The 27,525-nt window shown below is 42.9% G+C and overlaps 1 long non-coding RNA gene across 3 annotated transcripts; it reads left to right on the forward strand.

Annotated features, from left to right (window-relative positions):
• The first annotated feature begins 3,763 nt into the window (after positions 1-3,763).
• On the forward strand, positions 3,764-27,163 carry LOC148053270 (uncharacterized). Of its 3 annotated transcripts, XR_015708559.1 has the most exons (5): positions 3,764-5,089; positions 8,007-8,172; positions 13,379-13,468; positions 25,110-25,277; positions 26,732-27,163. It is a non-coding gene; the product is annotated as an uncharacterized LOC148053270 (long non-coding RNA). The 3 variants fall into 3 exon arrangements; XR_015708560.1 differs by having other exon boundaries at positions 8,007-8,176; positions 25,110-27,163; XR_015708558.1 differs by having other exon boundaries at positions 25,110-27,163.
• The last annotated feature ends 362 nt before the right edge of the window (positions 27,164-27,525 follow it).

Raw genomic sequence — 27,525 nt, forward strand, 5'->3', positions numbered from 1 at the left:
TCCAACACGAATTCATTTTTCCTGAACATGGAGGGCCAGGATACAGTGCTTTGTTCTGGAAAAGCCTCATCCCGGCAACGCCTCGTACCATGGCATTAAGGCACAGGGCTTTTCTGCAAGATTGCTGCAGTGCATGCGAGCTTTTGGCAAGGAGTCCCATCATCCATCATCCCAGGCATGCCCAGCCCAGCTCAGCTGAGTGGCCTATGTCATTACATCCCTTCCGCTGAGGAAGCAAGCTGGAGGGAAAAAAAAAAAAAAAAAAAAAAATTTAAAAGAACTGGGACTAAGGGGGAAATTCAGCCTCGGGCATCTTCCCTTAGACAGGCCACGTCAGACAATCCTTCGAGCAGTGTGAGTATAGACTCTATAATTTCCGAATTGGTCAAGCCATAATAAGAGGGTGTGTTTTCCTTTATTAAATGTTTCCATATCCCTATTCTATAAATACAGTCACAAAATACTAGGTGCGGCCAGTGCTATATGTTTGATAGGACTTGGAGTTCTTCCAGTTTGGCCAGATAATGTCTGATGCCAATGCTTTCCCAGGTAATTTTGAGGCAGGTGGATTGGGTAAGCAGTAACAAATGTAACAAAGGGTCTGAGATCCCTGCCACCCAGTGCAAAATGAAACTCTTGTTCTGGAATCTTTTTAAATTAGGACATTTTAGGCCTACTAATGTTATTTAAAGGAGAAAGCCAGATGTGAATTGTAACCAAACCTGCTCTAACCAGTGCGTTTCCTGGAACTGGGAAAATGCTTTTCTGTATTTGCTTTATTTTGAGTCTGTGACAAAATGCAAGTAGAGTGGAACACTTGCCCATGAATGGTGTTTGGAAGGACACCATAGGTTTCCGTGTTACAGATGCTCTAAGGGTATATACAGCTACTGCTTTTTTTAACTTAATTCTCATTTTGCCTATTCCAGTTAATATCCATTGATTTCTTTGGAGTAATTTCTCATTTACACTAGTACACGGTCAGAATATAGCGATATAGGAAAGACTCCAAAGAGCATTTGGACAAAACAAAAAGCAAATAGTGTATTTTGTTCAGTTCGGTGTTTTTTTTCAAGCTAACGTGGCTCAGTCTAAAGCGACGATCAGCAAAAGGTGGAGCCAGAGCCACCCTAGTCCTTGACTGTATTTTCTGTTCCATTTATGTACCAAGTTCCAGTTTTGCTGCATTTCTTTCCTGAATTTTTTTGCTACTGTATAAAAGTCAGTGAAGTGTTAAAAAGATAAAACTGTCCAGATGTTGAAGCTCATGACAACTTAATAAACGAGCTTGACTTTTTTTTTTTTTTTTAAATAGGTGTTGAGCTAGTCAATCGTTCTGTTGCCTTACTCTGCTGAATGAGCACCGCTTTGCATGTGTGAGGCTATGCTGCCTAAAAGGCAAGCTGTACAGGGGACAGGTACATAGCTGCATCTTCCTCTGACACATTTTGAGGAAAGTATATAAAAGGAGGGTCTGCGCAGAACAAGCGACAGACTCAGAGAAACATTGTTAGCCTGGGAAAAATCACATGATCCCTATTCCCTTTTTTATGTCTAATATTTCTATTAGTTATTATTATTCTTTATCCCCCATTGTCTGATACAAGATAATGAAGATGAGTGCAAGTATTTATCACAAAGATGTTTTTCAGTGGGCTGTACCTCGTAGGAGATGTGATTACCTCAGTATGTGGCAGACCATGTGGAGATAAGCAGTTTCACGTGACACCTTCTCACTTCCCCACCTAAGGAAAGTCCCTCAAGAGAAGGGATTTCTCGAGTACGAGGCACATAAATAACCGCTAATCCTGAAAAATTCTGCTGCCAATCCCACAGTTTTGTTTTGGGATTAGGTGTTCTGCTTGAGATTTCCCCCTCATTTTCCATCTCCCTGATTTCTGAAGTCCTTTTCCTTTTGCCTGCCTCTAGCCTCTCAATCTTTCTCCTGGAAGAAGAAAGTAAGAACAAACTTTTTATGTCTACTCTATGTCTCTACTTCTCAGGAGGAGAAAGTGGAAAACAAGAGAAGAGTTGGTGCCCTTCACTGCAGTTTATTGAGGAAAGAGCTAAATGCTCTTAATTGTCAGAGAGCCTCTGCCGTTGCTAATGCTGGGACAGAGATCTCAGTTGCCATATATGAGGCTCACATTCAGTACTTGATCAATAAAAGGATTTGATCACTCAAAGATCTTGATTAAATCACAAGCAGACTCGTGCTTTAAAGGTCCATAAATATAAATAAAAATATCAATAAGTCTTTGCAGACAGGACAGGTTGTAGTTATAAACCTGTTTTCCAGCTGTGTTCAGTTTTAGGCCAATAGACTTTTTAATCTACGGAGTGCAACATATAAGCATTATCCTTAGTAAAACCTCCTTTCTGTTCTGCTGGCTTTATACAATCAAATTTTATATTTCTCACCCGACTGAGTTCTGCTGAACAATTAACACCGGCAGAGTGTTTTGTTTTGTGCAAGTCCAGGAGTGAAATTAGGCACTTGCGGGCCTTTTGGTTCTCTCTTCTTGTTCATAAAGTGAGGGAAGAGGTCCTAACTACTGCATCTTCCTATGAGGGACTGGAGATTAAATTAGCATACTTTTAAAAATACACGTTTTACCTGAAAATAACTTTGAAACTGAAGGTGTTGTCAGTATTTGTTCTTCACTTCTTTATTTTCAGAATTAGCCGAAAATACCAAACCGTGTCATTTAGGCTGAGAATTGTTCTGTTTCCTGAACTGGAGATAATGAAACAGTGGCAGGTGTTTATAAAACGTCTTCTGGAAGCTCGTTACGATATATGTAATAAAGAGCTCTCCTGAGGATGTACTTCCCAGCAGCCTGCACAAGTGACTCACGCTGACTTCAGTGGGAGCTCCATGCAGGGAACTGGGTCCCTTTATACAATCACGGGAAAGAAAAGCGCCATCATATTTACTTAAGGAAGGCAATCTGAATCTGTAGATATAGCTGGCTATTTTTATGTCTTCCTCCCATTTTACTCACTGCCATTGAACTCTGCCTACTCTTAATGTTCTTCTAGAGATTCTTTCCTCCCACCTCTCCTGTGGTGCTTGATTTCCCCAGGCATCGTGGCCCATGTTTTTCCTTTTAGGCACATCATCCTCACTGATGGTAGTATCACCCCAGAGATATGAAAACAGAACTGGCTCTGACTCTGGCTCTGAGAGAGTCCTCTTATCTCCTAAAGTTATCCCTGCAAAAGGTTTGAAATATAAAAGAGTTCAGAGTTTTCTCCCCCTCTTGCCTACCCCTGCTATACATTACTGCAGCTGCGATAGTTTCAGCAGATCAAATCCTGGCATATGCTGGTGAGAAAGAACTGACTGCTGCTTTGGGTTTTGTTTAAGCCTTAGCTGTCACGCTTGCACAGTGCAGTTTGTGAGCCTGACATTTCATGCATTGTATAAGCTATGGATGAGTCACGGAGTCAAAGATTCATGGAAATCTTTCCAGTAACTTCAATGGGCTTTGACTCAAGCCTCCAGCACCCTTGGCTGAAACAGATGGTGTGTCTGCAGGAAAGCAGGCAGCCTGATGGACATCGTTTACGGCTGTACGATGTCATTGCCACTGATTTACGCCAGTTGTTCGTGAAACAATACTTCACATGCCTGAAAAGCCTTTCCTGAGAGTTGCCATACCAAGTCCAGTCCTGTCGCCCCTTTATTCTGTTGTTCCCTCCCTGACAGTGGGGGCTTTGAGTGGGGAAGAAGCAATAGATAGATGTGAGGTAACCCATTTCTACTACAATTTTCTCTCTTAAGCATTGGGAACTGGGTTTGGTTTAGTCCCTAAAGCATGGAGCTTTTTGACCTTTTCACATTTTAGCATTTATTTTTAAAAAATCCAACTTGGAGGGGTGAAGTGCTTTACTAGAAATTGGCTATATGTCATTTCTACAGAGAGAAATGGAAATGCTAACATTGGCTTCAAAGGTAGTACAGTAAAAGTCTGTTAACCCACAACACAGCCTTTCTGAAGTTGTCCTGTGGTAGAGGGCAGCAGCCTAAAATGTTTGCTTTGGGGTACTGCAAAACCTTTAACAGTTGTGGAAATATCACCAGATATTTCCTGTCTGTGTAGAAGTAAAACGATTCCTGGTATTAAGGTCTCATCCTAAGAGCTGACAGAAAGTAAATCACACAGCCATCTCTTTTGTACCTCTGAAGCATGAAGGGAAGGGTACATCCTGTAAAGACCTATATCTCTAGGCAGTCCACAGATACAGTTGCTGATTGTCTTTCAAGAGGCTTACCATGATCACTTCTTTTTTTCCTGTCTTATTCTAATTGCTTCTTTTCCAGTAAAATTCTGGAAAGGGTGATAAATTCCAGCACTTCTTAGTCTGGATAGTTGAGGGTTCCTCTTGTTCTGGCTTTGTCTGCTTTGTCTGCTGGAGCTACTGACCCCCAGGCCAACATGATAGCAAAGTCCCAGGAAGAAAAACTCAGAACACCTTTATTCCTACCATCCGGCAAGGATCGGAAAGCTCTTCTGTTCTGCCTTCTAAACTGTGGTGTTGTAAATAATTTATTGAGCTTGTAATTTTCAGTGATAGTGAAACTGGGGAGCTTTCAGTCCAAAAAATACAAGCAGATGTTGGTCAAGATGTAGAATGCAAGAGTGAAATCGTAAATATCTATATTTAAGTTTCTAAAAGCGAATAGAGGTATCAAACTAAAACTGGCCATGGTACTGAGCACGAAAAAGTAAGTTCTAGTTTAACGAAATGTTCATTGTGATCAACCACTTGCACATAGTTTCTTTTCTTCTTAAAACGACTCGCACAAGGAACTCTGTTACTGCTCACGCTCCACCAGGTTCATGTTTTAGTTTTACTCCTTGGGCAAAGAATGGGGGAGAATCCTTCTTGTCGAGAGTTCAAACGTGATCTCCAAATCAACAAAGACTCCATGACTCACGAGCTTTCTCCTCTGGTCAGGTCAGCCACTGTCAACAGCTTCCTCTCCTCTGTTTACAGCCTCCTCCACTGCAGCTGGGAGTGTGGACTGTTCATATTGCAGCCCACTGTCATGCTGATGATGAAAGAAGAGGGAAAACTATTTGTAAGTCTTTAATAAACTGTGAGATGTGATGAAAAAGTTCAGGATTTAAGTCGCCACCAGCTTTAGAAAGAGAAGTCTTCAGAGATTCTGATGTACTTCTAATATTTAAAAGAAATCAGATAACTTTTACCTTGTAGTCTCCCAAATATTAATAGATTGCTTATGATTTTTAGGGAGGAAAGCTTTAATGGTTTTTATTGGCTTTGGATGATTATTACTAACTAGAATTATTTAGAATTGGAGTTTGCAACAAGTGTCACATATTTTTAAGTTTATTTTTCTTAGCAAAAGCAAAGAAATTGAACAGAAAATATTGGTTTTGAACAATACATAGAACATGTCTGTCTGCATATATGCTGTTGGATATATTATATATGTGACAATGATGTACTGAATTCCATCAGGTTCTTCCCTTCATCTATGTATGTCATTACAAATTTGGCTCAGTGCCTTATGGGGAAACTTCCTTCTTTCTTGAGTAGTATTGTGTTTTGCCAGTTACTGAAGTTTTAGGATTTCTCATACATTGCTTCAAATCTGATTTATTGCTTCTGATCCAAAAAATTACATTTCCTGTGATATTCATCTGAAACCTCAATTTAAAAAGTGCTCTGCATGCAAATCTACTTGCAGATACAGTCAGGAAATGTCAGTGGTGGTATACACAGTTACAGGGCAAATGGAGAGAGGAAGAAAAGAGTTACACTTTGTGAACTCACACCTCTTCATTTCAGAAACGGTCTTGGGGGATTTCAGAATTTATTTTTTTTTTTTTTCACAAATACACTCTTATCTCAAGGCACAGTTTGCTTATAGCGGGTGGTGGAGGTTGGCTATATATATGTTCCCTGTTCCTACTTTGGAGTGTAAGGCAGTTTCTTCTGCTTCCTCCTGTGGCTGAGAACAAGCTGGCTCACAGATACTCCAACTCTGCATTCCCATTAGTAGAGATAAAGAGTGAGAAAGAGGAGGGTTGTTATCCACTTCTTGCTGTTCAATGACACAAAACGAGTTAGTGGTTAATGTGCAAATGTGCACACCACAGAAACATTATGGCCAGAAGTGAATGACGTAATAAACTCTACTGAGCTGTTGGAGGCTTGTCACTTGCCAGCAGAGCAAACCCTTGGCAGCCCTCGAGGGGAGCTCTGCTGCAGCGTTCCTCTCTGCAGGAGACACTACACTGCTCATCCTTTCTCTTGCTGTCTTATGACTGCATTTGTAGAAGGACTTCAGTATCCAACTTCAGCAAGGATAGCTGGGCCAAGCTCTGTATGAAAAAACACAAAAGTGATATTTTTTTCCTTGCTGAAAAGTATTTATTTTATTCAACATCTAAGCGGTAATTAAGGCATGTGAAGCTCCACCTGCCAAATCATTAAGTCCCGTGGCTCTTGCAGGGGACTCACGAATGCAGCCGAGACCTTTGCACCCCACCTGTTTCTGCACACATGGCTGTCTCACAGGTAGCTGGAAGCGGGCTGACTGTCAGCTGGCCCAACTGCTGAGCAACACAGCAAGACTTTTGGCATGCAGAAACCTGAAGTGTCCTGGAAGGTGCCCTTGCATGCCATGCTCACAGATCCACTGTCTCCATTGTATGGGTTAAAAGACTTATTGAATCCAGACAGGGACAGAGCACTGTCCTCTGGCTGTGCTTCTCAGTTTGGGTACCCCTATCTAAGACCAGACAAATAATGGCCTCTTTAGCCCTTGTGACCTGTTCAGACCCTTCAGACTTCTTCTCCAGCTTCACTACACCTTCTCACAGAAGTCCAGCTAAGTAGTACTCTGGGGTTATGTTTACAGGTATAACACATCACACATGTTGAAGCAGCGTCTTCTGAACATTTCAAGGCTTTGTTCATATTTTTTCAGCATTTTTGATATTTTTTTTCTGTCTACGTTGTAACGTATGGCAGAGAGCTTGAAGAAGCTTTCTTCTGTTCTTTGCTTGAGCCATGGTCCTTGTGTGCTTTCACCAGAATAGAGAAACACTGATTTCTAATGGCCTGACATTTGTCTGGTTGAAAAGAGACAGAAGGCAACTCTTAGGACCTGGTGGTGGATTTCATGTGTGTTGAGGCAGTCTGCATGATGATTTCAAGTGCTGTTCACACGAGTCATGCGTAGAAGCTATTCATTTTAGATGCAGGTCGTGTTCTCCTAATGCATGACAAGTTATATATGGTGCCATAGGTCATATATCATGATACTTTCCTCTTTTGCAACAATATGTATAATATTTTTAGTTCCAGTACATCTTGCAAAGAGATTCTTTTATAGACTAGGAGTACAAAACTGCTGCCACTTCATACATAACAGAAATTGAGTGATTAGCAGAATAGCGTTATTATTCTTCTTCCTTAAATGTTGTAACTACGTAACTCCATTTGTCCAATAGTTTAATAGCATTAGCTACCATGAATACTTAACCGTGGTTTTTTTCTGAGAGCTTTGTAATTTGATTTAACAGTGCTCAGGCTGTTAGGCATAGTACATTTAATAGTATCATCTGTTGTGCAATGAGTATAACCTGAAGAGTTAGTAGCCCACAGTAAATAAAAATGGAGTCCAAAGCCTGTGGATAAAGCAAATACTTTCCATGGAATACAGGAAGAGAAAGGAGTCTTAAGCTTTAGTAAAATATGTGTACTCTTCACAGTGTACTCTTCGTGCTGGAGAATGAAAGCTCGTTGATAGCACTGGAGTGCTTGCTTTCATTGCAGTACTAATTCAAATAAACTGCTATCCAAGCGAACTCATCTTGAGATAGCTTGTCAGGTGTGAGCGTCAACCCAATAAGACTCTAGAGCTGCACAGAGTTACACTGCAGAGTAGCTAAGATTGTACCCTCAAGTTACAAACGTGATGACAAATCTGGTTTAAATTATTCCTCTCTCTCTCCCTGCTGCAGGTGATTCAACTGTTTGTGTGATTGGACTCTGAACTGTGTCTGAGAGAACGTGTACTGGTGACACGGCTTCACCTTCTACAGAAGAGGAAGGGATGACTGTCTGGGTGTAGGAACCTCTTCAGCTGGATCTTCTGGTGATGGAGTAGTACCATGGAACCGCTGCCTGGTGGGTCAGTGAGGACAAGCCTGGGAGCTCACAGATAATTGCAAAATGAGCTTCTATGCTCTATGCTGTCAGTCTGCCCCCACCCTGGTGGGAAAACCATTACCAGCACATCTGTATCTTTGCTTCTCAAAGGCCCTTCTGGAGTGTACTCCCTCTCTTCCCCTGTCTTGTGTGAAATCCCAGGATCAACCATCTTGTGTCTCTAAGGTTCAACATTTTTTACCCACCATGGCTCTTCAGAAGCTCCAGGTAGTTCAGCATCTATGAGACTTTCCTTCTGGGGCTGACAGCAGCAGGCAAACACCGTGACTCACATTTGATCAACCCCTGCTCTCTGCAGAGATGGTCTAAATCAGTCAAGTGAAATGAAGTGAGTGATTTCCTGTTTAGCTGGTACACAGAAAAGCAGAATTGTGCCCATTATTCACGCTGGGCTTAAAGGAACAATTTACAGTCAAAGGTCTTCATATCTCATCAACAATCTTCTAGAAACTCTAGTTGATAAAATCTTGTGCTCACTCTTTCCTGCTTGTTTTCTTTTTTTCCTTTATACAGCGTAACATAGAGATTGCACCATTACAGGCTTGCAGCTCTGGAGCAGGTGTTTATTTATTGCTTCGTTCATTGAAAACTGCTCTGTGATTGTCTTTTTTTTTACTAAAATACTATGATTTTTATTTCTCCTTGTTAGGGGATATATTAAATTGTTCAAGGGGATATATCAAAATGTTCACTGTAGAGAAGGTTTAATGAACAGAAAACTTTGCACTTCAGAATGGCTTTCCTACTGCCTAGATTTCCTCTCAGTATCTTAGCAGGTTCTTTGTCTTCAGTGCTGCTTTATTCTTCCTCCTAGGGACCTCAGTTAGGAGTTCACTCCAAGCTGCTGGATTCAGCACTGCTGGATTCAGAGCTGCCAGCCCTGGATTCAAACCTTTGGGGATTTTGACTTAGATGGCAAGATTAACTGCCTGCCTGAGCAATTTCTGTGGTCTCATTGGTCCAAGGTGGTCTCAGATGACCCAGGCAGGGTTCACATATTATTGATAAGCGCTGAAAGTTCAGTCTAACATGTTGAAGTACAGAATGACTTATTAGTGCACCTGCCTGTGCATTCACATTTAGCAGTCCTAAGGCATCTCCACTGGCAAGAAGTTACTGGGCACAACCAGGAGGCAGTCTTCTTGACAAAAGATGTCTCATTTCTTCTCTTCAATGTCTCAAAGAATTTTAATGCCTCCTGTGAATAGATGTTGTTCTTTTTTACTGTAAACCACTAATTGATTTGTAAACGACAAAATTTCTCACACCAGTTAACGCATACTGGTTTTCTGGTTTGGACTGCAAAATGCTATCTTTCTTTGCTTTCTTTTTCTTTTTTCTTTTTTTTTTTTTTTTTTTTTTAAGTTGTACTTGCAGAATATCCTGTTTCACAGACCAGGCTGGCAATTGGAAGCAAATGTGTTTGTTTGTAAAACATACCCTAAAATCTGCTGAGTTTGTAACAGAAGTATGGTACCAACATAAGCAGTTCTATCAGAGCATGTGAAACAACTGTAATAACCTTGAGCTCTTCATGAGAAAAAGTAGCAACAGTTTATGAAGCATTTTAGATTAGTTTATTTCCCTTTTGAATAAAATGTAAGTCTCCTTCCTCTCCACTAATAACAAAAAAGAATGGGACTGGAGGTTCGGCAGTTGTTCTAGAAAGCCTCAGGATCAGGACAGTCATCTACAGGCAGCCGGTCTGTGGCTTTTCCCCATACAGAATAGACATGTCACAGGGTGTTTGGTTTCAAGTAAATTGAAAATTCAGGATTGAAAACTCCAAGCAAATATGAAAGGCAGCAAAATCCTAATTAGATACTTTCTGTTTTGCAAAAACAGACTTGCAGATTTCATACAGTATCAGTGAAGACACCCAACATTGTTACCTATAGAGCAACAGAAGGTAAAAGAGATCAAAGCCAAATCTTTATTTGCATTATTAGACTGGGATGCTCAATCTGTCAGGAACAGAATGTATAACAGTGCTCACAGATATTTCTATTCTCTGTTTGAAAGGAAACCAAATGGTATACTCAGCTCTTATACTTTCTTTCAAAAAATAATTAGGAAAAATTTTGTATTAAAAACTACTACTTAGCTATTTTTCGGCCTGTAGAATGAGTAATTTACAACTAAGAGTTTAAAAAAACCTCACAGATTGACAAGCTCTCTGAGCCTCTGATGTTAGTATATAACAAATTAGATGATATCAGTAAACATCAAACTCTTTCACAAGCTTGCTTTTAAAAGCTGGATTTCCTAACTTTGGGGACAAAATATTGCTCTTTTGAATGCCAAAACATAGTTCTTTCTTTGTTTTCTCTGTGATGACTGAGGAATGAGTGGACACGTCTTCCCAGTGGAAGTTGTCACAGAAGTTAGGTCAGTGGTTAGGGTTGTGATTTTGGAACTTAGTTTACTTTCTAATATGTTTACTGTATTCCAACCCTGCTCATTAATTAGAGATGCTTGGACTAAATGTGACTCACCAGCTGTATGGTCTTGCCTGAAGAGATGGGATTTCAGAACTTTTCAGTGATTGATCTCCAGTTACTACTAAGGGATGACATGAGAAAGATTTCCTGGAAACTTGTGATCATCTGAAGGGACGGAAGGTAGACTGGGATCTTATTATAGTGACTCATGTTCCCTCTGGAACAGACATGAAACAATCTATGAGGCACTACCTCCTGCACCAGCTAAGACACGAACACTAGTGTAGCATGAGCAGACCACTTTTAAAATGACATTAAAAGCAGCTTATGATATCGGCATTGGGTGATTTATACTAGCTGGCTATTTTTTTTTTTGGCTGAAGTTACGACTTTTCCTCAACCGCAGTGTACAAAGGAATTGAATCAGTCACCCTCTATTCAAGGGAAAATGAATGGAGTTCGTTGTCCTTCAGAGGACCTCAGGTTTGAAACCTTCTTGGTTAAAAAGTCCTCCCGATCTAGGCAGTAGCACAGGACCTGTAACAGTACCTGGCTCTCTGCAGAGGTAGTAGCGGCATAAGAGCCGACATCTTCAGACAACGAGGGAAATTGCGATCAGTGTTATTAGTAGCTGTCCTTTCACTGGGAGCAGGAACTAAGGAGTAGTTAAAGATGTACTGTTTTCCTGTACATTTAACTTTTAAATAAGTAACTGGAGCCTAAGATGGCATGTGTCTGCATGTATGTATTTGCTATGGATGGAAAAGCTGCTGACACTTGCAGCTTGAAATCAATAACACGGCTCCCACTGTCTTCAGGGGGAACAGAGGCCAAAGCTGCAAATCCTATTGGATAATTATAAATGAAACAAAGAGTTGCAGTATGCAGTAAAACCCCGCATGGCTGTGATTCAGAAAAGCACTCAGCGTTCTTTGTCAGGGAAGTAAATCACGTAGCAGCAGGAGACATTTTCAGTGTTTTAAATGCTCCTCAGGAAAACTAAATACAATTTTGACAGTGCAGGTTTATGTACTCCATGTCCTCATAGAATTTTTCCACCTTTGAGGCTTTTTTTAATCACAAAAAAGCTTCTTCCTTCTTTTAATATATTCCAGTGTGCATTTGTTTCCACAGCTGATTACTGAAGCCCCAAGAAGGCAACAGCTGTTGTGAATGTATAATTAGATTGCCCAGCTAATTAGTGGTTCTAAATGGACTTCGTTTCTCCCCCCCCTTCCCCCCCTTCTTGTGATCTCAGAGTCAATGACACTGTTAATAAATTCTTAATGAGGAAGAATGTTATATAAATGTTGGGTAAACTAGGTCTTCTTTTATACTCAAAGCATAGCACACAATTAAAATGTACCATGGATAGAATCATAGCTTCATTTAACTCATCTCAACCTACCCACTCTGCGCTGAAATGAATATATCCTGCTTTTCATTTGATGTGCCCTGTTGTGTTAAATGTACCATGCTGATCTAAAAGTGGCAAATTCTGTGGGTGCCCAGAGTTGTTATCAGAGCCAGACGCTGCATGCTTGCAAGACATGCCTCCACGCAGCTCCTCTAGTTTGAAGAAAAAGAAATGTGTAAAATGGTCTTACTTGTCCTTTCAAAACAGGTTTCGAATCCATTTCCTTGCAAAGAAACCACTGAAAACACAATTTTCCCATTAAAGTTGACAATCTGTTACTTATTCTGTCCTTAAGGTTTCCTGGTTTATTCCTGGTCACAGTTAACCAGGGAATAACTGTGCAATCTGTCAGGAATTTTTACAATTAGTTGGAAATCATTACTCAGGATCACTTTTCAACATTACTTTTGGAAGCATACTGATTTTTTCAAGGGTTTTCCCCCAAAATTGTGGGGTATTTTTAAGAATGAGACTTTGAAAGATAGAGTGTTACATTTAAGAAGCACTAACCAGAGGCTGAACTCTTCTGAAAGCCTTCCTCTGATCACCTCTGCCAAGCAGTGCAGGCAAGCTGGGGGGGGCGGGAAATGTCCAAACAAGAAAAGGAAACCTTACAGATTCTTAAAGCACAACTAAATTTGAAGTGTAAATGAACCTAATTTCTTCAGTAACGTGGAAGTTCTAAGGAAATATATATTTATGGTAAATTCTCATTTTTTAGCAAACGGACATGCGTCATCAGCTCTCTTTCTGGTGGAAAAGTCCTGCTGGATTTTGTGTGATGTTAACCGGCCTCAGAACACAGAGAACGATTTAGCTCCTGTTTACTGCTGGAGGAGGAAGGCTGCTTAAGCTTCTGAGTATAATACCAGGGCCCCACAAGCCATGAATCAGTCTCCCTATAGAAAATAATGACATTAGCTTTAGAATTCATAATGTTTCTGAAAATACTAAATATGGAATTTTTTTTTTGCCTTCTGTTTTCTGAGACTTCACCACTTTCATTTTCCATGCTTTGATCTGCAACTCTGAGGATATGAGTAACATTTAAAGGGGAAGTGGAGTTTCTTCGTTGACCACATAAATGCAAGAGCTGGGCTTTTATGAAAGATAATCCAATATTATGAAACTAGTGATGAACCCATCAGAATTGGTGTGGCTGAGAGGACGGCTTTAGAGCATGAGAAGTACCAGGTGCTAATGAACCGAGTGAAGGGAGGATAAATAATTCTGAGCTCTGGCATTGCATCTTGACAGCCAAGTACCTGCATCCAGAGTTCAGCTTAATTGTTCCTTTTCCTTGCAGGCACCAAGCAAGTGTTTTCCTGCGTGCACCCTTTTAAACATGATTGGCTTGTCTATATTGCTGGGCAGAGATTCAGCTTATTTACCTAAGGTGAGTCTATCTGAAAATTTCTAGCCACTTACCAACTGCACCCTTCTCAAAACTTTTCTTTTTATCAGCTTTTAGATGAAGATTTGGTACTTACGTGTCTCTAAATTTAAGGTGATATTTTCTTTAAATATGCTGGTGGTGTGACAATATGCTGAGTATATGCAGTAACACGTGCTTCTGATCTATATGCAAGGTTAGTCATGGATCAGAAAGTGAAAGAGCTTTTCCTTTATTTTGGAAGTAATACCCCAGCTGTTGTCATTGCAAATGTTGGAGCGGTGCCTCTGCAAGTCAGTAGGTAAGCCCTGCCAGTCTGCTAGTTAAGTTGTTTAGCATGGACTTTGATTAGCTTTCGTTCAAATTTAACTTTCTCTTGGAAAACCTAGCTGTTTGTTTTCTGTTGTTGCTACAATTGTGGCTAATATCTTGAGATCTACATTATAAAAATGAACAAATAAATTATTGTATTGATAACGGATTTTTGTTTGGCATCAGCAAGCTATATTCATGACTAACAACAGCTGAAGGAGCCAGATGTGTGTGTACGTGCGTGGTTTTTCAACCACGTGGGCTTTTGCACAATAAATCCATTAGTGCTGATTGCTTCCCTTTCTCTAAAAGGCCCTGCTTTTTTGCTTCATTTTGCTGTCTCTAACTCTAACTCTAATTCAGCGAATAGCTTTTAGTAAAATCCTAAAGAGTAGGATATTCATGAATTATATAATTTAATGCATTAGTCACAAAACAGCAGATGAACTTGTTAAGGGTGAGTCATGACTTTATTGCCTGCATCTTCTAGATGTAAAATGGATCTTTGTGGCTTCTTTTTTTTTGCCTCCAACCTTATTTATTCTGTTCTGAATGACAGATGCCTCGTCTGTTTTATGGCTAGGCAGACACACTGTATGAAAAAGGCATCTGCTTTCTCTCTGGGTTTAGTCTGCATTTTTAATTGTATTTGCTCATCACTACCTGTGAAACCCCACCCTTTTTTTTTTCCCGAGCACGTTGTAAATATGGCTTCGATATACATTATGTTTAACGCAAGGAGAGTCTGTCTTGGCATTTTTCACCAGGTCTCAGAGTGGCTCGCACCTTGCAAGGCCAGGAGAGCACCCCTGGAGTCGGGGCGGGGGGGGGATCCGGCTGCTGCTGGCAGCATGTCAGAGCAGAAGTGGGGCCAGGAAGCATATGTGGTATGGTCTCTCGGTGGCAGAATGTCCTCCTCTCTCAAAGGCATAATTTCAGTTTCCAAATGATAAGTCATTTTATGGAGGTTTATCACATTGGGCTTGTAATGCAGCTTGCAGTTTAAAAGGCAACCTTCTCTCACAACAACTTGTATGCTACTTTGGAGTGTGGCAACTGAAGGCAGCTAGAGGAAGAAGTGATTTCCCCGTGACCCCTGCTATTTATTTCGTACATTTACCAATGCGGTTGTACATTTCTCAGCACCCACCCAAAGCTGCATGTTGTGACTAAGCTGTTACAACACCTCCCTGCCAGCAGAAGGTCTTCCTTCCTCTCTGTGTCCTTCCCACTGCCTGGTTCCCTTCTGGCCCTGCTACTTATGGGACCAGTTAGAGAGCCAAGGCCAGCCGGTGGTTTGACAGCACAGGGTCAGAACAGGAGGAAGGAAGGAGAAGCTGGGGCAGGGGAGAAGATGCCATCTCCTTTTGATGGTTCTGAGATCAGCTCATGCCAAAGTCATGTAGCTTCACCCAAAGTTTCACTTTTCCCATCCCATGGGTGGCTAATTGATGAGCCTTTCACATTGCCACACAATACAGAAAAACATTTTTTGAAGACGTGGGAAATGCAACTGGATGATAATGAGATTTGAAGGCACATGATAGGTTTCTCCTCAGGGAAGAAGTTGTCACAGTTTCTTCTCAAGATCCCAGCCTTTTTTACAGTGTCCCCAAATATACCCTAAAGCAAGAGACAGTGTAGCTTCTTCATGGGGTGAGTCCAACAGATCCCTCAAGACAATGTCTGTGAGTCAAGCTCTTACTCATTTCCACCGACATCCAAAGGAGTCTGTTTTTTAAGGCAAGTTTTTACCTTCCAGGCAAGTAGTGCTATCAGAAATAATTGTAGTGATGCAGCTCTCTCTTCAAAACAAGACAGCATTTGTTAGGTCACTGGACATAGGTGGCAGTGTCCTTTGATTAGAAGGCTGAGTCAAAATTCAGCTTATGCCTACAGATGCAGGAGTAGCCACGCAACAGGCTTTGCTTTTCCCAGGAAACATCTTGCTGCTTTCTCTCCCTTTATGTGCCTCTTCTTATGCATCTTTGCCTACTATGCTATGTCCTTTTAAAACTTTAATTACTGAAATTACTCCAGTTATCGAACCTTCTGTTATCTCCACCATGGTGCTTTTCCCTCAGGAAAACAGCTCATTCAGCTCCTGACAGATCATTTTGTACCAGCCTGCCCTGGGTACTGTTTGCCCACATTTTGCTTTCTACAGTCAGGGCTAGTGATTAACTGTTTTCCCACCTCTCCCCTGCCCAGCAGCACATGGGAAGCTGGAGAAGCACAAACGTAGTTCATAAAAATAGTACCCAAAGCCCCTCATTCTTCACTGAGAATTTATGTAGGGGTACAAATGAGTTGCCCAAAGGCTCTTGAAGTTTTGCATAAAGCAATGAGTTAAATATTTCTAGTTCACATGTGCAAATGCAACAACATTTCAGTAGTCTGCAACTGATCACCTGCATCCTTGAAGACCAGACCCTGGTGTGCTGAGGGGAAGAACGTTGCCCCTTGTGCTTACGCGTGCTTTATGGACTTTGCGAAGACTTTGTAAAAAGGGTGATTCTGTTAATGGTTAACCAAGTCAATAACAAGACTGGGAAAACTGTTAATGATATCTTTCCCTAAGAGTTCAGATAGAGCAATTTGTAAAACGATGCGTGATATCCACGTGCATACACAGACATATCCCAAGGAGAAGCGGGCAGAGTATCCCCCGCAGCATGCAAGGCTTCCTGACTCACTGCACAAATAACACAGTCAGGGAAGTAACACTTGGAATGATTGCTTCCAAAAAACAGTGTTATGTAAGGACAAAGTTCACTCCATTCCTGGTAGGTTTGATTTCATCTTTGCCTGTCCACACCTCGGGTGAGAGCAATAACTTGTGCCAGAGAGTCTTTGACTCCGGAATATCCAGGTCACTGCATGTTGTTGTGTTGACTGGAAACTTTTGTTATGCAAACACTAAATCATATGGAGTACAGGCAAAGAAGAGAACTGGTTTGCATTGGGATGTGGCCCTGTGGCGTTCAGTTGTTATCTCCGTTTCAGCCCCACCTCTGAAGAAGACGGCTGCTTTGCTTATGGCCACTGCCTAAGTGCCGGTGGCTGTATATTAATGCCCACTTTGCTCCCTGCCTTTACATCAGAGAGGCAGATCTACTTCTCAGAGACAATCCCACTCTCTGTGCCGCGTTTGTGCTAGCCCCGCCACACTCTGTGCACAACAGCAGTATTTCTGCTAATTCTAGCCCCATCTTAGCAGGGCCCGGTTTTGGGAGACCTCTGAACCACCATGGGCATCCTCTTCTGCAGGCTGGGGAAGGAAGGGCTGCTGCTCTCTCCCATCTTTCTCCTCCTGTCTGTGGGCCTCACTTGGCCATGGCCGCTGAGGGTCTGTTCAAAGGGAGCTGTCACATCTGTCTGTAACCATAGTGACCAGCTTGGTCCCAGTGTTTCGGGTTTCCAGCAGCTAGAAATGCAAGTGCATGTGTAATGTTTCTCTTCTGTGGCATCTTCTCCCTTTCCTGAAAATACCTGCACGTTTTCCTCATACTACAGCCATCGAGTACAGCAGACTTATGGAAAGTAGTTCCCCTTGTCATTTTTAAAATACTTTTAGAGCCTCTTTTTTATTTCCAAAGGAGAATTACTTGGCTTCCAAAGTATATTTTTAAAACAGCATGTCTTCTGTGACTATCCTTCATCCACTGGATTTATATAAATAGCTTCAGTAAAAAAAATACACGAAGGATTACTCATACAGTGCAAATCATCATCTTAAAAGGTATCTGTCTCTTCCTGCCTCTTGTATTACAAACTGCTGGGTAGTTTCCCTTTGCATTAAGAAGACTCAGTATTGCTACTTGGCTTTCTGCCACTCTTCATTGCTTAACTCCTTTTGACAATTAGCAGCTCTACTGTTTATTAGGTTTGTATCAGTTTAATGAGGCATCTCCACTGGGTGCTGTTACATCTGCCTCTCCTGAGCAGCGCTCCTCATGCTTCGTGACTAGTTTCTCCTGTCTGTGCAATTCCACTTGGTGAAATCCCAAGCATCTCAGCCTGAAGTGTAGCACACAGTCGGTGTTACAACATGCAATAGTGCCGGGAAAAGGAATGTCCTAGTCAGAGGTTGACCCCACAGCCCACTACTTTCATACGTGAGTCCAGATCCCACCGTGGCTCCTATGCAGGTAAACAGCCATCCCGGCCACTGGAGGCTTTGCACACCCCTAGGGGATCTGCGGGCACGGCAGTGCGTGGGTGAGCCCCAGCCTGAGAGACACACTGGCATAAACCTTTTGAAGAGAAGCAACACAAAAGCACCAACTTCTTTGTAAATTATTTGCATAACACAGTTAGAAAGTTACTGAGTATTAGAGTGACTAAAGGAGTTGATGTGGGTTCTGCTGGGGCAAGGCAGCACAGCCTGGAGAATTATTTTTGCTGCCTCTCATGCTCTGTTTAGGCTGTTTGTTAGGCTGATTCTAGTTAGTCTGTCATGTACACGGCTGCTATGGGAGTACATATGTAAATATTCACTAAAATAAATATACCAGCTTTGATAAATGCACCTCTTCTCAAAGAATCTGACCAGCTAGCATAAATTAGTACAGATATTAAAAGCAGAGGTAATAAGTAGAAATTTCTCCTTTTGTGTGTACAGTAGATGCCCTTAAACTTGTCACCTTTGCCATGCTAGTGATATCTATACCATAAGCGGTCTCTAGGCTAACACACTGCCTGCACTGTGGAGATGGAGGAAAGGAGGGTTTTCCTCAGGACAGTTAAACTTAAAAATGAGAATTTAAGACTTAAACAAGACAGCGATGGCCTTGGATTTATTCAGTAACTCTTCAGAGGCTGAGGCGCCTGGGACCTCCGCTTATCTGCCATAGAAAAGCAACGGGCTGCAGGAGTCACGGCCAGAGCCACGTTTGCTGAGCATGTAGCTGTCACACAGGCAAAGGTCCTGCAGTCCCGGGGCTCTGCAGCTCCTCGCTCCTCTTGTTCTCTAAGGCTCGGTATCACAAAGTGACGGAGCAACTCTGGCCATGCTGAAATCTCTCAGCTTCCATGGAAATTAACTGAAGTGGAAAGTGCTACACACTTTCCAAGAGTTACCTGACACTCTGCAAGCTGAAGCTGTAGCAGTTTGTCATTTATTTATCTTTCATTTGCATGTTGGCCATCTTGCTGAATGGAGCCTGGTGCTTACTTATACTAAGGCCTCTCTGAATCACTCCAGCATTAGCATGTGGCGATGACACCTCAGTCTAAATGAAGGTGCACTTGTGTAGGGGGCATATGGTCTGCAAAACCCAAATCACTCTTTATTGTCCTGAAAGGCTGGGGCCTTTGCTGGGGGCTGTCAAACAAAGGTGCTCGTGAAGTCACAAGCTGGAATTTACAATAAAATCTGATAAATGGAGGAAGGAGGCAAAAAAGAGCAAGCAAACCTAATTACCTGCGTATTGTAATTGGTCACTGGCATTCTTGTGTTCCCTTCAGACAACTGAATCCTTGTTCAAAGAATAGATGTAAGGCTTATGACATCTGATGCTCGCCACAAACTGGAAAGTTTGGAAACTGAATCTTGGGACCTGTGCCTACTGAAGTCTGACTAATGCTTTGTGTCTTTGTTACATTTACTTGATCCACGGTTCAAATTACAGCTCAGAAACTGACCACATAATGCGATAAAAGAGAAGTTTATCTGTGTCAGACACAACCTTTGCATCTTTTGTGCCTAGTCTCTCTCTGGATGAATTGGCATAGCTTGACAGGACATGAATGGAAAAGGAAATAAACTATTTCCAAATCTTTTACCCATCCAAGAGCCATCTTTGCTCAAACTTACCCTACTTCTGTTTTCCTTTTATTTTCTGCCAACATTTGCAAAAGGGGTTTCTTTTTACTCACATTTCAGGGAGCTTTTTTTCATAGACCAATTTTAGATAAACTCACTGGCAGGCAAGTGCATAGCAGAAATAATGCATATGATTTAACCAACGAGTCACATGCAACAAATAATGAATTATGGATAGCAGAAATCAAAACAGAAGTCACAAGGCCAATGCAGCATTTAAATCCTGTTTACAACTTCAAATGAGGTCACTTAGATTTAGTTCTTTGCATATTTGCCCACAAATTGGCAACCTTTCGGGTTTCCAAGAGCCAGAAAGGAATGTCACTGATTTCCCTTTGCTAGTTCTTGCTCTCCATCCTATTAAAAAAAAGGAAAAAAAAGAAAAGTAGGAAGACATAAGAGACAAAGAATCAATAAATGTCCTTTAGCTGAAACTTTAAAAAGAGCAGCCTTTGGCCAATGCACGCTGCAGAGGCGCCACCAGAGCTGCCAGGAATTGCCACGTTTGCTAAAAGACTCAGCAAAGAGCAGAAACCCGTGCCTGCGAGAGGCACGCTGCTGCAGCGCCTCCGCCCCCATGCTCCGCGGCCCCCGTAGCTGAATGAGGCGCACTAAAGGCCCTGCTTATGCTGTATCTGTCTTGTGGTTAAATGCACGGCTTTACTTTCCAAAAGCCCTGGTTTGGTATTTCTTACAAGTGTTATGATCACACATATTAAATTCATATGTGGGCATGGATAGAAGAAACACAAAGCACGTTTTGATTAGTTGCAGAAGAGTTTGAGGCTTGGAATAAAAGTATCACCACAGAATGTGTTATACCCCCACTTCGCGACCAAGATTGTATCTTTTATATATAGCAATCAGCCAAAATACGTAGTTGTTTGCTTTGCACCTTCTGGCACAGAAATCAGTGTGATATTGATCTAACACAATCTTTCTCTTCAGGGTCATGCTGCTCAACATCTGCTCTGCACATACCAGCCTCTGTCTCTCTGGCACCAGAGGCAGAGCTGGCTGATGCAGGGAGTTCATTTAAGCAAAAGCAGGGAGATAAAACAGGCTGACATTGTGCTTGGACTGTACGGTGTCCCTGGTTACCTCCTCTGCAAATCGGCTATCCTACCAAGCCAAAGTCTTTGTCACCCCTTCCTCCCAGTCCCTTCACTTCCAGGCAGCTTCACTGCCTTTTCTTCCATTTGTCCTTTGTCCATGGTTTACCACCTTCAGCCTTTGTTTCCCACTGGACTTCCTTTCCTTCCCCAGATAAAACTGCAGTGGTCTGTTGTCTCCTCTCTCCTTCTACTTTTACCAGTGGACCTATCTGCAGCTCAAGCCCCTCGGAGCAAAGCCTGCCTTTCTGTGTGTTTGTGCAGCGCCCACCACACAAAGGTCCCAATGCAATCTGAGCCCCCTTGGTGTTGCTTGACCAGCCCATCCCCTGTGTAGGGACAGCACTGCCCTCCCTGCCCCATGGATGCAACAAGGTGATTCTGGCCCCTGCTGCAGACGCTGTCTCTGAAGGCCCAGCTGAAATCACAGCTCATACAAGAGCTGCCTGATGATGAGCATCTTCTTCAAGCGGTAATTAATTGTGACAACTCCCTTAAGTCTTCACCTCTCTCTCTTACCCTGCTTCTACTTTCCTGCAGCTCCATGGCTTTTCCATGCCATGCCTCCAACAGCCAGTGGAGCAAGGCGCTCTCTGTTTTCTTGCCCAAGCTTTTATGGGCTCAGTGGCAGCCCCAGGTGTAATTTCCTCACGCTCCTAGGACTGCTGATGCAGAAGCGGCACAGGAGGAGCAGGGAAGAGCCACCCCATTTCTCACAAGCGAGCAGACCTGTCCCAGGCTGGTGGCATCTTTCTGCTCCGGCTTGTGAGGCTGTTGCCTGCTGCCTCCTCCCCTGCCCGAGGCGAGGGAGCTGCCTGCCTCCTTCAACAGCCCCGGCTGGCCCAGCCTGCCGGAGCAGCGCTGGGAGACATGGCCAGCAGCGCCGTCCCCAGCACCTGCGAGCTGCGGGGCCAGCTCTGCCTCTCACCACCCAGCACTGTGTGCTGGCGTTGGCTGCTGCTCATCACCTGTTTGCAGGCTTCTAGGGCAAGACGTGGGCTCTGGTGAGGCTTCCCAGGCTTGCCTCGGGAGCCCGATGTCAGCCGGTGCCGAGGAGATTTGGAAGCTGCCCCAGGGCTGAAGAGGTACGGTGGGGAGCAGAGCAGGGTCTCATTCACCCAGGCTCAGGAAGACAAAGCAGAGCACTTGAAATTCCCAGGTGCCTGGTGTCCATTAAAACCAACCAAGATACTGGTTTCCTGCTAATACTCTGCTAACGTGCTGCAGCTGGGGGGTCGTATGGCAAAGAAAAATGCTGGGGATGGGTCTGTGAGAAGTGGTCCCAGAGGGCTGATGCTCACATCCTTCTGCCTCTTCTATGCCTCTCCCTGAGGCCCTTTCCAAAGCACCTTCCAGTCCTTTGCAGGGACTTTGCACCGGCTTGTCATCCCGCCCCTGTAAGCAGCTGCCCAGCTCTTGCTGTTACCCTGGGATGTCCATCACTTCCCCTCCCTCAATGTGGGGAGATCAGGGGTTTTTGAGGGGCTGCTGGAACCTGTGTTTGCAAAAGTGCCTCCTCCTACCCCCCACTCCAGACAGCCAACAAGCTGAGGCACCAAAGTTGTCCCCCTGTTGCCATAAGAAGTAATGTGAGCCCTATGCCAGTCATGCACCTATGCCGCATGGTTGATTTTAACAATTCCATACCTTTGGGGGGCAGAGAGTCTCGACCCTGAGCTGCCTGTGCAACCTGCTTTAACCCCTGGCTCAGAGCAGTCAGCCACCCATCAAGGAGCCTGCTTACAGAAATGCCACAGGAAAGTGAGGCTGGGTACTGTTCAGAAAGGCAGGTGTTGCTGCAAGTGAGCCACGCTTTATTTGTAGCGTTTGCTTTTACTGACGACACGATGTCACTCAGCCTGTGGCCTTATTGGGTGGTTTAGGAAAATGAATACTTTTGGTCAGTACCAGCCAGCTGATGCATTCCTATTCGGAGGCAAATTTCATGCTGAAAAATGCGCGTGTAGTTAGCCGACAGAGAGGAAGCAAAGGCAAAGCTTTTCTCAAAATTGTTTAAAATGTTTAAAATAACGCAATTATAATGAGCCCGATTCATTAGCTCTCTTTAAAAAGTCATACACCTTCAGAGATTACGATCTTTAAATTTTAATTCTGTTTCTAAGTGACTTGGTTTGACCCGTTTTGCTAGAAATAGTAATCCTGCTCATGAATACCATCTGCCCATTCAGACTGCTCACGCACCAAATAATATCTTCAAGGCTGGAGCTTACGGCTTTAACTATCACATGATACACAGTCCCATGCCTCTTAATCAGAGCATCAAGTGATTTATTCAATGTGCTTTTTTATTTCCTGCCACGACCTGCCCTCTCAGAAGTTTCCAACCGCTCAAGGCAGCCGGAATTCACTCTCGGGGCTGTCTCCTTTCTGACTGGCAATGCTTTTATAAGGAGCAGACCTTTCTGCTTCAGCTTGCTGTGTTTGTTTCTCTCCTTGCAAACTTCCCACAAAGCGGTGAACATTGTCAGACGGAGCATGTAATTCCGCAATAAATGCAGCAAGATCTCCCCTGCCTCCAAACATTGCGGCCTGCTTTAAGGAAGGAGGGCATCTGTTTGTACCACACACCTGGCACAACGGGACCCCGAACGGGCTCGCCTCTAGGCAGCACCGCAGTGTAAATGTTAATACATTGACAAGATCGCGTGAGTAAAACTACTTGGTGTTTCCACATCACATTCCTACGGAAAAGCTCAGCCTGTAATGTATTTGGGAACTGGCATTTTTGTATTCACATGGCCATGACGTGAAAATGGCCTTGTGTCAATCAATGTGCCACTGAAGGCTTACCCCAAGCTCGCTTGCAAGATGAGCAGCCACAGTGATTTAGATGCACACAGAGCATTCATTTAGTCAACTTTTCTACTGGAAATGTAACTAGACCTAGTTACCCAAAATTTGATCCAATCATGAGACTTTAAATCCAGCATTTTTTATATCAAAGGTGCTCCTGCTCTTCTGCAGCTCTATTGAAAGAACGATTCAAAGATCTGTTCAAAAACAATTTGGGCAACAATGGAGGAATATTACATAAAGCAGGAAAAAAACAGGTTGTTGGGTCCCTAATTTTAAATGTTTGCTTTGTGTAGGACAGTGTGCAGTGACTTCTTATTTCACATCAGCTGTAGTTAAGGTTTATGCACCAGACCCACCTTTTATGTGAAATTGCTGTTTGATAACAGGGCAGACTTGCTGCACATGCAGTGGTGGCCAGGCAGGGATGGACAAGAGGGGATCCTGCGTGATGGTATACATTTCTTTTTAAGTCTGTGAGCCAGACCTTGGAGGGCAAGGGCATGTAGTGAAGTCAGAGCACTAACCCCAATTCAGCCTTCTTTTAGGCACGAAGGACAGGGAAGAGGACACGATGCCATGTTCCCATGGGAAATGCGTGTCTCCAAACACATGGCAGGCTGATCAGATTAATAACAGGCAATGGCATTACAGCATGCTGACTCCAAGGGGCTTCTGGATAGGTCCTGTATACAAACTACGTTTCCCTAGCGTTGATCGCAATATGGCCTGTCTTCATCACCTCTGACACCGATTTTGATGGTAGAATCACTGATGACGTTTCCAGCTCTCCTGGAACATCGGTGCTGTAGTCAAAGAACAACAAGCTTTCCCTTTCCCTTGGATCACTAACATAGACGTTTCTGCCTTTCATTTCTGTGTTATAGGCCTGCCTTTTCAGACCAAAGTGGTTTGTTTCTGAAAACTTTCCTTGTGAAATCAAGGGCCTTGCCACATTAAAGACTTGACATCGTGGACAGAAACCCTGAAAGCATTTTTTTGCATCTTAAAAGTTCTTTACAATCATGTAAGCTAAGGAAACACGTCACTCTTTCCTAGGCTGAACAGAGACCAAAGCTACTGAGGAAAATCTTGAAAAGCTGAATGCTGATCTCCTGACTTGTAGCCTGCGACCATAATCACAAGACCATCTTTCCTCCCATTTTAATAATAAAAAGCAGCAGCCAAAACCAGAATTAAATGAGACAAAAAATATCTCTCTTTCATTAGAAAGTGCTTAAATATTAAGATTAGGGATGTGGGTTGCTGCTTGTTTTTATTTTAGGTCAGGGTAAAGTTAAGGAAGGGAACCTTCTTAGCATCTCCTTTCAAAATGGATATCTCCCTGAATGTATGTGCACAATTTTTGATTCTGGCCATTTTATCAAAACGACAGCTTCCATCTGTGGCTGAGTTGCATTGCGTTTCTCTCACAGTCCTACGCGCAGAATATAGGAGCCGTTCCACTGCACACAGGGTCGGGAGGGAGGCTGTTGCGAGAGCAGTGGAGCACACAGCCGAGGATACCACCCCCAGCCTTTCTTGACTCTTAAATGACGTTTTGCATTATGTGTTTTAGGTGGAATATCACCCTGGCGCTGAAGAAGCAGAGCCCTCCGGGATGAGTCATTTGTGTATCCTGTGATTGTGGTTTTGTTTATCAGCCTGCCAAGATAAAGATTAGCATCCTTTGAAGGATGACTAAAAATTGTCGCATGTTGCAGCTAAATCAGCATCAGCTGTCTACGTTAGTATTATCTTCTAATTTTTGAAATCTTCCTCTTCCATCTCTTAGAGATTTTGTGTTAACAGAAACAGACATCTAGCTTTCTTAACGAGCCTAGCATTGCTGCCACTGGCTGGGACAGCATTAGTGCTACTGAGTGACATCCTTAGTGCATTCTTGTGACATCCAAAGTGTTAGAGCATCATTTCCTGAGCGCGTTCAGTATGAGTAGGATGTGTTAAAGCAGCTGGTACGCAGAGTGCATGCCACAGGAGAGAGGCTCTGGTCCCCAGTATTGCCTTGTGAAAAATACGTGTTCAAGAACTGACCTGGTAAGTCAGCACCAGCGTAAGCAAAACTGACCTCGCTTATGCACTGTAAAGACATTATTCCAGGTGCAAGGGTCTTCCTTGGGTCTCCACGGTGTTCATATAAATTCTGTCCATAGTCACAGTGACTTGGACACCAGGACCAGCTAGCTTCTTGTAAGTTTTCAAACAGACACCAGAAACAGTAGCTTCTTGTAAGTTTTCAAACGGGAGCCCTGTTGTACAATGGGAGAGGGTGGAGTACTATTATAATCACTGGGCTGCTCCTCTCAGTCTCCCAGTGCCAACACCAGTTTAAAGTCCTTTTCTCGGAAGAGAGATGAAGGTGAATGGTCAGCTTTCATTTCCTGCTGGTCATGAATGGCTGAGAGACAGCTGAGTTGATTTCAGGACAAGCCAGAACTGTGTAGGGAGAGCCAGAGGCTAAAAGATGGCTCCCAAAATTCATGATGTTGTCGTCAGACACCTTTGAGTGGCAGCCTGACAGGATGGCTCCATGCTGCACCTAAAATCCAGACTCTGACCATAAACTGATGTGCCTGGGTCCCAAAATGAGGAATAGCAACTGCAGAACTGCTAGATGGGGAAATGAGTGTACCTGTGTCCCCAGGAGGAGCTTGGCACTACTGCACCACAGCTCTGCCGGTTTGAAAAGGAGCAGAGTGGTGGCCACCTGGAAACGTCTGTCTTCCCCTTGGCAGTATCGCTCAGACAGTGGCTTGTGGCTGGGAGACCTGCAGTGGATACCACTGCAGTGTTTGGAGACAGAGGCGAATGGTACAGTAGTGCTCCTGCGAAATGCAGGTAGATGAGCTCCCCAAGAAACCTCAACAGGGACTTAAAGCATCTGTTTGATCCTCTTCCCCAACAAACCCTGGAGAACCATAACCTACACCAATCCGTGGCGATGCAGACGTTAGAGGGCTGTTGTGGAAAGGGCTAGGACGTGAATATCACATGACTGGACACACTGCATACAATAATAGTCCATGTACTCTCTTTCCACTGAACCACACTGGGGCTATTGTTACCGTCTTGCTGAGCATCTGACTGAACATATACAACAAACATTGATGAGAATGACTTTTGATCGCTTGTGTAACCGCGTATAATTTTACTTGTGTTTTTAATTAACTCTCTTACCAGGATGAAAATTAGTAGAAAGTGCTGAAGAAAATGGGTGAATAAATTTCTGTAACCAATAATTGACATCCGATACCAAGTTTTCCTCAGGAAAGGAGCTGGACTGCAGGAGCTAAGTAAAAGTATTTAGAGATATAATCACAAAAAGTGTAATACCACAGTCAGGAAATCAGTACAGAGAGAATCCAGCAGCTTGTCAGGTAATGGTAATTGTATAATGTGATATTTGCAATGAATGCATTTAAAGGCAAATATTAATGGACTCCTCTGATAAAAGATCAACTTTGTTTTTCAGTCAAAGCATAGACTTACAAGCAGTGTAAACCAAAACTATTTGTAAGTGTAATTAATATACTTGTGGGAAAACCAAGCATTTGCTGTAATAAAGAGAGCCAACAAAATACCTAGTGCAATAAAAGCTGATGAGTTATGTGATATTTTATACCTCATTAATGTTTTGGTAGATAATCATAGATTAATTCCAAATGAATAACATGCACTTTGTTTTCTATTTGTTGCCAATGTAAAATATTTCAAAAGAAAATCCCGAATACCCTGGGCTGTGAAATGTGCACAGTGCTAAGCGGAGCTAATGAGAACATCCTGCAACTAAAAAAAGAAAGAACAGTCGTCTTCTGCGCATCAGGAATAACAAGAGGAGTGAGAGCTATGATCATTGTATTAAGCCACGCAGCCACTTACTAAGTGCTAATCAATAGAGACAGATTTAGAAACAAACCTAAGTCATTTCCAGTAACAGAAGTAAGCAGAGGGCTCAGAAATAGCACAGCAACAAA

Source organism: Nipponia nippon, unplaced genomic scaffold (genome assembly GCF_047370975.1).
Source record: "Nipponia nippon isolate SJK-2023a ecotype South Korea unplaced genomic scaffold, ASM4737097v1 scaffold_4, whole genome shotgun sequence".
In the NCBI taxonomy this organism is placed as follows: Eukaryota; Metazoa; Chordata; class Aves; order Pelecaniformes; family Threskiornithidae; genus Nipponia; species Nipponia nippon.